The sequence below is a fragment of the Papaver somniferum genome, unplaced genomic scaffold (genome assembly GCF_003573695.1).
Source record: "Papaver somniferum cultivar HN1 unplaced genomic scaffold, ASM357369v1 unplaced-scaffold_81, whole genome shotgun sequence".
NCBI lineage: Eukaryota > Viridiplantae > Streptophyta > Magnoliopsida > Ranunculales > Papaveraceae > Papaver > Papaver somniferum.
Window position 1 is genome coordinate 2,545,439 of NW_020651082.1, and position 13,248 is coordinate 2,558,686.

The 13,248-nt window shown below is 37.5% G+C and overlaps 1 pseudogene; it reads left to right on the plus strand.

Moving 5' to 3' along the window:
* Positions 1-213: 213 nt before the first annotated feature.
* On the plus strand, positions 214-7,154 carry LOC113345423 (annotated as a pseudogene).
* Positions 7,155-13,248: the final 6,094 nt, after the last annotated feature.

Below are 13,248 nucleotides of genomic sequence, written 5' to 3' on the forward strand. Positions count from 1 at the left end.
CTGACGAAGTGTAAGTACTTGAATGGGAAAATTGCAGTTTTAGTTTAAATTGCTATTTTAGTTTAAGTACGCGCATCTCGTGAACATCACATGTTCTTTTTACAATTTCAAGCTCAGATGAAAACAAGAGGGTTCAAAATGCCTAATCATGCTGCATTTTGGTTTCTCAAGAATATGGTGCAAGTTTGAAATCAAAGAAGTTACGAGGAGCCAAGCGGAGATTTTGCTTTGAATTCTCTTATTACGGCATTTGAAAGAACGCGGCAAGCAAGGGTTGTCTGTGTTTCGGCAAAAGGATATCCCACTCCGGTGGCAAGGGCTCTCTTCTTTTGGAAAACCAGAGCTTAACACGCGCGCGCGCACACACACTCTCTCTCCCGTTTCCTTCCGCCATTTTCTGAAAACCAGGAGCTTCACCATTGAGTTCTATCGGTTTGCGCAATTGAAGAGAAGTATTATCAATTTGATTAACCTAATTTTTGAGCGATGATCACGAAGATGATGGTTAACAGTTGAACATGGTGATGATACACGACTCGGTGGATTCTCTTGTAATTAGAAGAGGTAATGATTCTGAATTTCACCATGTCTTCTTGTTGAATTGATAGCTAGTTAATTGTATGAAATTAGGTATTTTCTTAAAACTAGGGGTTTTCTAAATTAGCGGAGATTCAATTAGCTTAGGTTGATTTTATACTGGGTTTCCGTGATTGAAGACTTGTATGAAATGAGTTTTAGTCTTTTGAAAGTTCTGAATTTATGATTACTCTTGATGTTGTAGTGTTGAGGTGAAAAGTGGAATTGTGTAGTGAATAGTGATTCCGTCCTTCCAAGGTTTTTAGTTATCAATGGTGTATATGTTCTAGTTAGGTTTATCAGATTTATTGACAGGTGTATCAGAACAATAATTACTGGTGCATTAAATCCTCAGAACAAGGAAAAAGAGAAGGTGGATGGATTATGTGATTTTATATATTTGTTTTCTTATGTTGGTTGTGTGACGATGAAGTTTTAGCCATCTTGGGTAGTTATTCTGTAGAATCTCTAGTTGATGAGGTAGTTAATGCAAACATTAGATGTCTCAACATGCTTTAAGACGATTAAATGCGTTAGAAATACAATCTTTGAACTAAGAGAATCTGGGTATGCATACTCCTTTTAGGTTATGTGCTGTTTAATCGTCTCAACTCTCGACATGCAATTAGACTAAAGCGCATGCTTTCGTGCAAATAGGAGATTTTCAATAAGTGTTTCCTTGCTGCTTTTTCAATGCCAGATTGTTTACATGAGAAAAATATTCCTATAGGACAACAAAATTTTCTCAACCTTTTTGCCGTTGCTATTAATTTTCCTACTTCAGTAAACTATCTTCTTTTTCTTATTTGGACTGTATCCAAGTTGAAATGTTTATTGTTTGTGCTTGGTGGGTTGTTCTATGACTTCTCTACCGATTCTTGATTAGAATTCTGCTAATCTTAATTGTGTAATTTAATTTGTACTTTCCGAATAATCTATTGCCATTCTGTTGCAATTCGTAGATATTGTTGTTGGAGTGTTGGTGGCCACCACCAATCCCAAACTCTTAAGAATCAAGGTTTATTTGCCTTTTTATCTTTTGATATTGAAAATGCATTATGTTTTATACTTGTATTGAATGTTCAGATTCATGAACAAGAGCTTGACACTTCAGTTTTTTTCTTCTGAAGGGCTGGAGATATTAGCTTTCCCGTGTAACCAGTTTCGAGCTCAGGAACCAGGAAATAATCAGCAGATTGTGGAGTTTGCCTGCACTCACTTTAAGGCCGAGTATCCATCTTTGACAAGGTAAAATCTAGCATCTAATTAGCAGAAAGAGCATTCGTTCTATTTTTTTTCACAACTTTGCAGCATCAAGTATCAACAAGGATGTTTGAGATATCTGTGATCTCAGCTATCTGTATCATTGTAGAGTTTTTGCAGATGTACATCAAGTGGTTGATAATGTTTGACCATGTGTTACTTGTACATTAGAGGCATCATCTTATTTTTCATTAAAACATTTTTTGCTTTTTGTTTGGTAGAATGTAACAGACATGTAATCTCTTTCGTTTTAATGACAATAGCAAAAAATTGTCCCCTTAAAAGCTAAGTGAAATTAGCAGTTGGATCGCCTAACTTTCACTTTCAGCCATCAGATCTTGGAATCTTCCGAAAACAATAATGGCAGGCGTAGCCAATGGCATCACTCTGCAAAGGAATTGTGGAACACCCAACATTTGTCGACGTGCAACGCACATTTTGCTTGTAGTGATAAACCATAGTGAGAAACCATATGTTAATGTTGTGATTGGTGCTGCATGTCGTGCTATATACATAATAATGAATTCATCTTTCTAATTAATCTTCAAGTTTCATAATCTTTATTTGTCAAATGTCATTTCCTATTATTGTTAACAATGTTCTTACGTTGGCAGCTGATCGATCAGCAATGGTATCCTTTAATAAACGAAAATCATCTGAAATGGTTGAAGAGGAGCCGAAAGAGAAGAAAATCCCAGTTCTCCCATGGATGCGAGCTCCCATAAATGTTAATCTTATTGAAGATATTCTATTAGAACATGTTCCTGAACTTGATCCCAGGTATCCTCCCCTCTCCCTCTCTATCTTTCTTTCTCGTTCAGCGTTTTTGACTGTTTTCATTGATTATTGAATTGTTTTTTTTTTTTTAAATTATTTTTGTCTAGATTGGTGGAGGCATTAGGTAATATCAATGAGAATTATACTACATTGTATCCAATTCAATATGCAGTATGGAAACAAACAATTGGGCCTGGTCAATTTGAGAGAGATCTTTGTATTAATTCACCAACTGGAAGTGGGAAAACCTTATCTTATGCATTGCCTATTGTTCAATCTCTTTCGACAAGGAATGTTAGACGCTTACGCGCGTTAGTCGTCTTGCCTTCCCGTGATTTGGCAATGCAGGTTCGTCTCCGAATGTTGGTAATTAATTAATGTGTTAATTTTCTAGAGTTGTTCTGTATAGTGATATCTTTTTGTTTTCTAGGTAAAAAGTGTGTTCAAATCTGTAGCACCAGTTGTGGGGTTAATTGTTGGTTCAGCTATTGGTGGTAAAGGTAAAATATCAGATGAGATATCACAGCTCATTAAGCGGCCTGCGCTCGAGGCAGGTGTTTGGTATGACCCAGAGAAAGAATTAGAAAGCGGGGTTGATATTTTAGTGGCAACACCTGGAAAACTGATGGACCATATTAACACAACAAAGGGATTCACCCTTGAGCATCTTCGATTTCTTGTAAGTGAGGAACTGTGTGAACTGAGTTATGTGTGCACAATTGCTAGACCAAAATTCTACTCTAGTTTCTTATTTGTTATATGAAGCTAACAGAAGCACCTTTCCGTTTGTTTATCCCTTCCCTCAAGTTTTCTTGTTGATGTATCAACTTGCTATGCTTGTATGCATAGATTTAGATTGTGAACTCATAATCTCGCTCTTCAAATGCTGAAACCAAGGACATCAAAGCATATTCCTATTCGTACCATACTCAAGTAGATATTTTGTTGCTAGAGCAATTTTGTGTTTACAATTATATGTGTGGTAGGAGCTGAATACGTTGCCTTGCTAGTTTGACATTTTAATTTTTTAGAGTGATATTTCTGTTGTAACATATAAGGAATTCAAATAGTTGACGAATATCTTGGTAGGGTTAGAATTGTCACAGACAATAATAAATGCTAATGATCAATCTACGTGATTTACTTGATGTGAACGTACGTGTTTGTTAGATAATAACAATATACATAGGCTTATATGCTTGAGATTTTCAGGTAGTTGATGAAATAGACAAGCTACTTGGAGAGGAATATCAGGATTTTCTTCGTGCTGTGCTTCAACTGACCCGTTCAGACGAGGAACACCAGTTTTCACATATGAGGGCTTCTCAATCTTTGCACGGTCCCCTGAGAAATATAAGAAGATCGTAAGTTTTATGTGATCCCGTTTTGATACTTAGTTTGGAAAGTCAATACATTTCGTCAGTGCTCCTAAGTTTGTTTTATACAGTACAAACCATGCCACGACCTTAAAAAACAAAGGATGATTATTTGAATATTCCAAGGTTGTGGGTTGTTAGAGGCCATTTTCTTCTCTCTCATAGTCTGCAGATTCCTTTAAGCTAATAGTAAACCTAATCAGTTTCAGTAAATCGTTTTTATGTAGTGGTACCGAAAGGGGGTTTAAAGGTAAACTTTCCCCGAGGCTTGTGAAGATTTGATTTTATCTGCTACTCTGACCCAAAGTCCTAGCAAGCTTTCCAAGCTTGATCTCCATCATCCTTTGTTTTTGACAACTGGCCGCTATCAGCTACCTGACAAGCTGCAATTATTCAAATTGGTACGTCTCCTTGAGCAATTTGTTACTAAAAATCCATTCCCTTGGAGGTTCTAAATAGTTGTCCGTACTTGGTTACAGAAAAGAGCAATCTGGTTACAGTAGTTTAATATTGTTAAGTAATCTATATCATGCGAACATCCTTTTAGTAACCTTCTATTTTTAAGAGATTTCAAAGTTTATTCTTTTTATCAATTCACGTATATTTTCCTTTGCTTTCTTTGTTCAGACATGTGACGTAAAATCTAGACCTCTTTACTTGGCGGCACTTCTGCAAGAGTTAAAAGGGGAACAAAGTATTGTTTTTGCAAAATCTAAGGATTCAACTCACGAACTCTGTACCATGTTAAACTGCTTCGATTTGCCCTTTAAGATCAAAGAATATTCTGCTTTTCAACCTCAATCTCTACGAAGGTAAGAAAATATGCATTCCAACTTCTGAGCTGTAGATATACTCTGCAGCCTGTTGGTATCACTCGGTTATATTTGCAATACTAGAGCCTGTTTGATGCTGGAAATTCTCCTTAATGGATTTTCATATTTCGTCCCTCGTTTGCAGCAAGACACTCGAGAAATTTCGGGAGGGAAAAATACAGGTGCTTATTGCTTCAGATGCTATGACTCGTGGTATGGATGTTGCAGGGGTGAGGAATGTAATTAACTATGCCATGCCTTTCCATGTTAGGACATATATCCATCGCGCAGGTCGGACTGCCAGGGCAGGGAATAGTGGGCGTTGCTTCACCTTTCTGGCAAGAAATCAGGTATATGAACTCTCTGATTTCTTCGTAAGATATTTGTCCAACTAGTTCCTGACCAGAACATGTAATAGTGAAGGATGGCCCATCAATTTGTATTTGTTGTAGTAGTCTAAAGAACATTAGGTTTAGTCTGTCAAAATTGAAAAAAATGATCCTTTACTACTCTCCTGGGGCCCCTTCGAACTAAGAGTCTAAGACACAAGGTTCTTTAATGTGCTAAAAGTGTTGAATTGTTGTATTTGATCTCTTGTTTACTGAAGGCATTTAAAACAAGAGAGGAAACAGGCTGACCTTAACTCGTCTCTATGAACTTTTATCTTGAAACACAATTTCTCTTTTCTGTAGTAATATGTGAAACTCATACTCTACTAGTCTGCTTAATGTATTTTTCTTTCCGTGATTTTCTTTTCAGGTTGTTGAGTTTAAAAAGCTTCTGAAAGAAGCTGATAAAGACTCTTGTAGTGTGCATAATGTACCCGAAGATATATTAGAAAAACTAAGACCACTTTACGATTCTGGTAGTTTCTCAACCTTTATCTGCATTGAAGAATTACCTAAATTATATCAATAACTTGTCTACCGGGTTGATTTGAGTTACTCTATCACTTATGATTTCTGTTCTTTTTCAAAACAGCAAAGCTGAAATATAAGGAGTGCATGCAACAGGAGAAGTTCAAAAAAAGACGTCAAATGAACTTGCAGTCTTCCAGAGCATCGGAAGGAAGCATGGAGATCAGCCAGGAAATGGTATAGTCAAACTATTTAGGGTTTGGTATGTACCCATCACCAATTTTTGGTTCGGCTGTATTTAAAAACTAGTTATTGCACAAGCCGTTTCTTAGAAAGTAAATGTGATAGTACCGCAAAAAATTCCTTTTTTTTTGTTTTTTATGTTTCAAAAATTCCTCAAAAAGTTATGAAAGTAAATGAACCGCTTGATGTTAACCACGCTGAACGGAAGGAAGAACAAATGAGCCTCACGTCACCAGGATTTTGTAAGAGCCGGCATGGTCTCGGGATGAATATCCTGCCGACTTTTCATAACAGCCATGTCGACTGTTAGACAATAACTAGGGCCGGCAAGGTATAATAACCAAACTTGCCGACTTACATTTAGTCAGCATTGTATTAGACTTGTACCATACCGACTTTAGGTCAAAGAAACTTGATTTTCCTTAGTTAATAATCGGCATCTTTCTTGAATAGGACCATACCGACTGTGTGTTAGTCGGCGTGGTATATGATTACAGCCCCTCCGACTATGTATTAGTCGCAGTGTTCAGATTATCGACCCTGCCGACTGTATTATCAGAACCATGTTTCAATGTGTAGAATTTTCATATCTCTTATTTGTGTATTGTTTAGGTTCCCATAGGCAAAAATAGAAGATATCACTTGTATTGTTAGCAATGCAGCAAAGCTATTGAATTTATTGACAAGATTTATCCTGGTTTAGAAGATCCTAAAGATGAAACTGAAAAGAATTGCCCTGTAAGAAAGTTACTTCTGATGGGTAAGGAAGATCCTGAAGAATTTCTAAGGTGTACGGAGAGTCCTAGCAATCCCCTCAACTATGAAGAATGCACATCGTCAGAGGAGGAAGAAGAGGAGGTTGATCCAAGAACTTTTTTCAGGGCATCTGATTTTTCTGGAGTGAACCCCTATTACAATGAGGTCGGTGACTACATAGATCCAGATAAGGAAAAAACAAAAGCTGATGTTGGTGAAAAAGCTAGTGATGGTGAAAACGCTAGTGATGTGGAGGAAGATGACGACAATGAGAAGGATCCATGAAATTCTTAAACTTTATTATGTTTCATTTGCTTTAGAAACTTAGATTGTGGTTTGAACTATTAAATTATGTTTTGAACTGTTAGTTTGTGGTTTTAGACTTGTTAAACTTATGTTAATTTTCAGTTTCAGTTGCTTTAGAACTTATTCTTTTTTGTGCAATTTTAGACAATATTAGAGTTTTACTAAGTCGTCATGGTTTGTAAGCTCGACCTTGCCGACATCCCAGGCTATATGCTATCGTGCTGTCAGGGATATGTAGTCGGCATGGTTTTAAATGTCGACCTTGCCGACTTAAATGTTAGTAGTATAAAAATATTACTTTTTAGGTACAAAGTACAACCCAATGAATGCTCAACGGCTAGAAATTTCAAAATCAAGATATTAAGTGTGTTGTTATTATAAAAGCATTGTCAACTTCATCTTCAACCTTGCATAAAGAATGGAAGTTTCAAGTGCAACACACCGAAATATTTGTAGTCTTTGTACACTAAGTGTTTATTTTGCAAATGATTGTCCCTTTGAAGGAAGCAAATGCATTATTGATGGTTGTAAGGGATTCTTATTTCTCATAAAAGCTGCAACAAGAGATGTATATCATCCGTATGCTTCAAAATGCACATGCTGTGGGTTTTTATATTGGATAGATGAGCGCCTAGCTCCGTATGAAGATGAAGTTGCTAAAATCAACCTTTTACCATGCACAACTCCATGTTGCGATGGTAAGATGAAGCTAATTACCTCTCCTAAGAAATTGTGTACCGAAAAAAGATACTATCTATGTCCCAAATGTGTTAGGGTTAAGTTTTTATCATTTGTATGCTTTAATTAAGGTTTGTATGCTCTAATTAAGTATTTAAGGTTTGTATGCTCTAACTAAGTTTCAAAAGTTTTTAAGTTTTTAACAATCACCGCATTCGATTTTAGTCGGTATTATACAAAATTCAAAGCGTGCCGGCTGCTTAACAGTCGGCACTTAATAGTTTATTAACATAGCCGGTGAAAGTATAGTCGGCAGGGTTGTCCTCATAAACCCAACCGACTACAATGTGTGAAGAACATCCAAAAACAACATTTTTTTTTTCTGTTTTGGTCGGCATGGTTGTCCTCATAAAACCTGCCGATCACAAAAAAGCCGGCAACCTGACGAAATCAAGACCTTGCCGACCCTGGGACAGTCGACACTGTAGGATGGAAACAACCTTGCCGACTGTCCCATGCCTTTTTTCTTGTGCTGTCATGCAGTACAACCGGCAACCTGACGAAATCAAAACCTTCCGACCCTGGGACAACCGGCTTGGTCGTGTGATAAATACAATGCCGACCAAAGGAGTATACACCAAAAAAACCACATCCATTTTATTCATTTGTAGTACTCCAAAGTACATTACACAAAACACGAATGCGATTACAAAAGTACTTCAAAAAGATTCCTTATTCCCTAATCATAATCACTCATCACTCAAATTTATTGGAGGGAGTTCATTCAAATCTATTAAATCTCCTTTAATCAAATCTATGGGACATTCCCTAGACTCATCTAAAGCATTCCAAAGGTGCATGTTGTCCTCATAAAGTTTTATCCATTCCCTGCTCTTGTTGAATATGAACTTTTCCCAAAAACTAAACCTACCAAGAAGAGGTAATGGACATTCCTTGTTGAGTTGTAGACCAATAAAATGATTACCATCCACCAAAGCCATAACAATTCTTCTATGCCTGAGTTGCTCCACACAAACCGCGTATTTCGGTGCAAATTCTACACTTAGTCCTTTACTAAAAAAATGTACCACGCATGACCACGAATAGATGTCCACACTCCGGCATTCTCAACCAATGCTCCCATTTGATCGGTGCATTTCCCTCTGGGCCTTTAACACTAGTAAGCAACTCTTTAAAAGTCGCTTCTTTGTCCTCCATGGAACCTTCTAGCATCATTGAGATATAAAACACCTTGTATTTTTCTAGTCGGGCGGCCATCTTCTTTCTTATGTATTGACATTGGGTGAGATTCTCCTCAATCGCTCCACTTAGGTGTCCCAATTGTTGGGAGGAAACGTGAAACCCACAATTTCCATCCTTTGGGACGTCGTCGGTACCAATAAAGAACTCTCAAATAATTTGAGGGAGTTGTACGCGACACTCTTCCAATACCGGTTTTACTACCTTCCTCGGACGACCTCTTTTCTTCACAACATCTCCTTGACTTGCTTGACTCTCAAGAAGTTGAGTTTCGTTTGGATTCAAGTTTGAAACGGTTGCTGTAGTTTTTTCTTTGCTCGGCCGACCCCTTTTCTTTACAAAAATTGCTTGACTCTCAAGAGGTGGAGTTTCATTTGGATTCAAGTTTGAAACCGTTGGTGTAGTTGTTTCTTTCCTCGGAAGACCTCTTTTCTTGTTAGTCGGCTCCTATTTGTATTGCGTCTCGGTATAGTCATTTCCAGATGGATCGCATTTTGTACTCAAATACTCTTTAATTTGTTCCATTTCTTCCGCCCTTGTCTTTGTGGTAGGTGGTCTACCCATTGGATTTTGTTTCGCCGGTTCTTCAAGTTCTTCCATAAAAGGGTAAACAATCGGCATCAACTTGTGCTTCATAGTTTGTTTGTCCAACCTATTCAACTTGGGGTACTTGTCGAGGATTATTCTCCCAAGTTCCATATCGCCAAACTCTTCACCGGGATCTTCTCTTGGAGATGGTTTGAAAGATAGTTGCTTCCAATAAGGATCAATATCTTTAATCGGAATGGGATTTTTATACCTACCAATCATATGATGACATGGAAGTCCGATAGCCTTCATTATCCTACACTTACAAGGAGTGCTCGGTTTGTCATACTTTTGATACAACTTGATATGTTTCTTCATAAAACGTATTTCCCTATGCGAGACGTTGCAATGTATACCAACAAGCAACCAATTATCCTCCTTAAACTCCTTCAACTTCTGGTACCTACTTTCTTCGAATTTCTTTGTTATCTTGTTGATATCATTATTAGTGTACTCATGGATAGCATGTTGCACCGTCACAATCCCATTTTGACTCGTGAAAAGTAGACCTTTTAGTCTACCATGAGCTTGATCTACCATACTTGTGGATTCAAGTTTGAAATGTTTATAATCATAAGTAAAAGTATACACACACCTCTCTTTGTGTGGCCTCAACCGTTGTCTCTTGCAATATTCCACTACTTTGGGGTAATTAGTCCTCTAATCATCCTCGAACTCCTTCAAGTTGCTCTCATATCTTGCCACACTCATCGACCAAACCAACTTATCCCACGCTTTCATGAATAACCCAAACTTGATCTCACCTTCTTTCCATTCTTCCTCTTCTTTCTTCTTCTCTTCCTCTCTCTCCTCTTTAGTTAGTTTACTAAGATGTTCATCTTCCTCTTTTTCACGTTTAGTGTCTTTTTTGCCTTTGGATTTTGGATATGATTCCTACAATTCTTTCTAAGATTGTATTGTATATGCCAAGTGCAAAGAAAATTTTGTGCATTGGGAGAAACTATCCTCACGACGTTCATTATTGCTTGCTCATTTTCGGTCACTATAACCCCGGGAGTCTCTTCTTCATGGTAGAGAAGCTTCAAAGTTTCCAATGCCCAAATATATCTATCATCCTTCTCACGATCCATAAAATACCATGCCACCGTGAACGATTGCTTATCCGAGGTTTGTCCAACAATGTTCAACAAAGGCATGTTGTACCTATTCGTCTTATAAGTACAATCCATGAACAAAACTTGGTAAAAGCAACGCGCCAATTGAATCATATTGGGATGCACAAGAAAAATACGATCCACCTTCCCCTCCGATAACTCATGGTGTCTCACCGTGTAGTTGTATTTGTGTGCCAACCATTGTGATTCTTCCATTACCTTTCTTCCATCCCGTTCAATTCTTTTAATAGTTGCCTTGGCCGCATAAATTGTAGACAATGAAGAGAGATTATTCTTGTCATCCCTCTTGAACTTACTAAGGAGCTTGCTTGGTTTAATTCCCCAACTTGTTCTTACTTGTTCGAACTCGTGCGGTTTCAACTTGGCAACTTGGGAGTGCCCAACAAGACTTTTCGGATTTTTATGGTTATGCCAACCAACATCAACTCTATTAATTCTCCACATGTTATCGGTTTCTTTGTTCCTCCAAAAAATAATCTCGAATGGGCATCCACACTTCTTTGACTTCGTCTTGTACACCCTAGTCGTCTTCTTATCATACACATAACCCCTTCTCTTGTGACTTGCGTCCGACGACCCACTACACTCGCATACCATTTCAAACCGCGTTCCTCTTTGTTGGGTGTTTTTCACTAGAACGCACATCTTCTCTTTTGCTTTCTCAACAATCCAATTTACCGCGTTGTCTTTTTCCTTCCATTCCAAATCATTAGCATAATGTGCGGAAGTATCAGTCCCCTAACATTGTGATCTTGAGGCTGATCCATCATCGGTACCAATGCAATCTACAAAACAACACAAGTTAGTTGATATGTACTACAAAAGTCGGCATGGTCGATATAAAAAACAACGTTGGCTAAAGAACAACCGGCATGGTCGAAAAATAAAACTGTGCCGACCAAATTATAGTCGGCAGGGTCCGTATCCACTATAATGCCGGCTTAAACATGCTTCAAATTCGTTTCCTGTGCTGCAAAAAATCTTGTAGTCGGCAGGGTTAAAATTTTCGACCATGCCGACTTAATACTGCTCATGAAAAGTCGGGGAATTTGGTAATATATACCATGCCGACGTTTAAAGTCGGCATGATCGACAATCGTCGACCTTGTCGACACCGGGAAGCAAAAGTGAAAAAAAAAGAAGAAGCAAAATCGATCATTTGCATGGAAAAATCACAATCTTCACCACGTAAGTTGTCTACCTGATTACTTGCAGCTCAATTCTCTTCTTCTTGGTCATAGATTCTACGTTTGGCTCAAGACATTCACCTCCATACCCATCTTGAGTTTGAGGAAAATAAAAGTGAGGATCACGCTTATAATCCATTTGATCATGATTTAGTAGATCATCCTACAAGTACTCATCTGTAGGAGGAAAGTTAGAAGACTCCCCACTTCAAAATCAAGATTTGAATCACTCGTCTCACTCATATCACAAATTTCTCAAAAACCCAAACTCTCTCCCCCCCCCACCCACCCCCCCCAAAAAAAAAAGCTCCTCTACTACTTCATTCTCTTTCTTACTCTCAATTATTTCCAAATCCCACTCATATAAATCAACTAACTAATCTAATCATTTCAATTACATTAGTGTTAATCATTGCAGGGACAGTTTTGCCATTTAGAAAATACAAGGTTTTTAATTCAAAATGACCTAACTTTTATCTCATTAAGTATACCCCAATCAAGCCCTTTTATCTCATTAGGTATACACCAATCAAGCCAGGTTTCATAAGTAAAACATATTGGAAATTGCAGAAGCTCTTGCTATCTGTCTTATTTTTCCATGTCATGGGTGGCGTTACTGATTACCAGTCATTTGGTATTACTTCTATCATATGCATCTGTGTATTATGACCCGTACTTTCCAGACTAAAGAGCATGCTTTCATGCAAATAGGAGATTTTAAACAAGTGTTTCGTTGTAGCTTTTTCAATGCCAGATTGTTTACATGAGAAAAATATTCCTATAAAACAACGAAATTTTCTCAACCTTTTTCCCGCTGCTATTGATTTTCCTACTTTAACAAACTATGTTCTGTTTCTTATTTGGATTTTATCCAAGTTGAAATGTTTATTGTTTGTGGTTGGTGGGTTGTTCTATGACTTCTCTACCAATTCTTAATTAGGATTCTGCTAATCTAAATTGTGTAATTTAATTTGTACTTTCCGAATAATTTATTGCCATTGTGTTGCAATTCGTAGATATTGTTGGAGTATTGGTGGCCATCACCAATTCCAAACTCTTCACAACAAGAAGTTTCGGGTCAAGCTTATCATGTTAAATATCTCGAAATATGATCCAAGCAATGGATGTTCATAGATCCTTAGCAATCTTAGTTGATAACAACTTATTTTTCAAGACCTATTTTTATTTCAAGTTGATCGTTTTTTCCCAAGCAATGATAATATCTATGGCGATTGGGAATGTTTCAAAACATGAAGGAGAGTTTTATTAAAACCTAGACACAGGTTAAATACGCATACCTAGTACCTGTACCCTAGACATCTAAATGCAATAACGTAGGTAGGTACGCATACCCAGTACGGTACCTGAGGTTATGAATGTTTGTCAATGTGGGAGGTATGTGTACCCCTATACATACCTACCCAGTACGAATT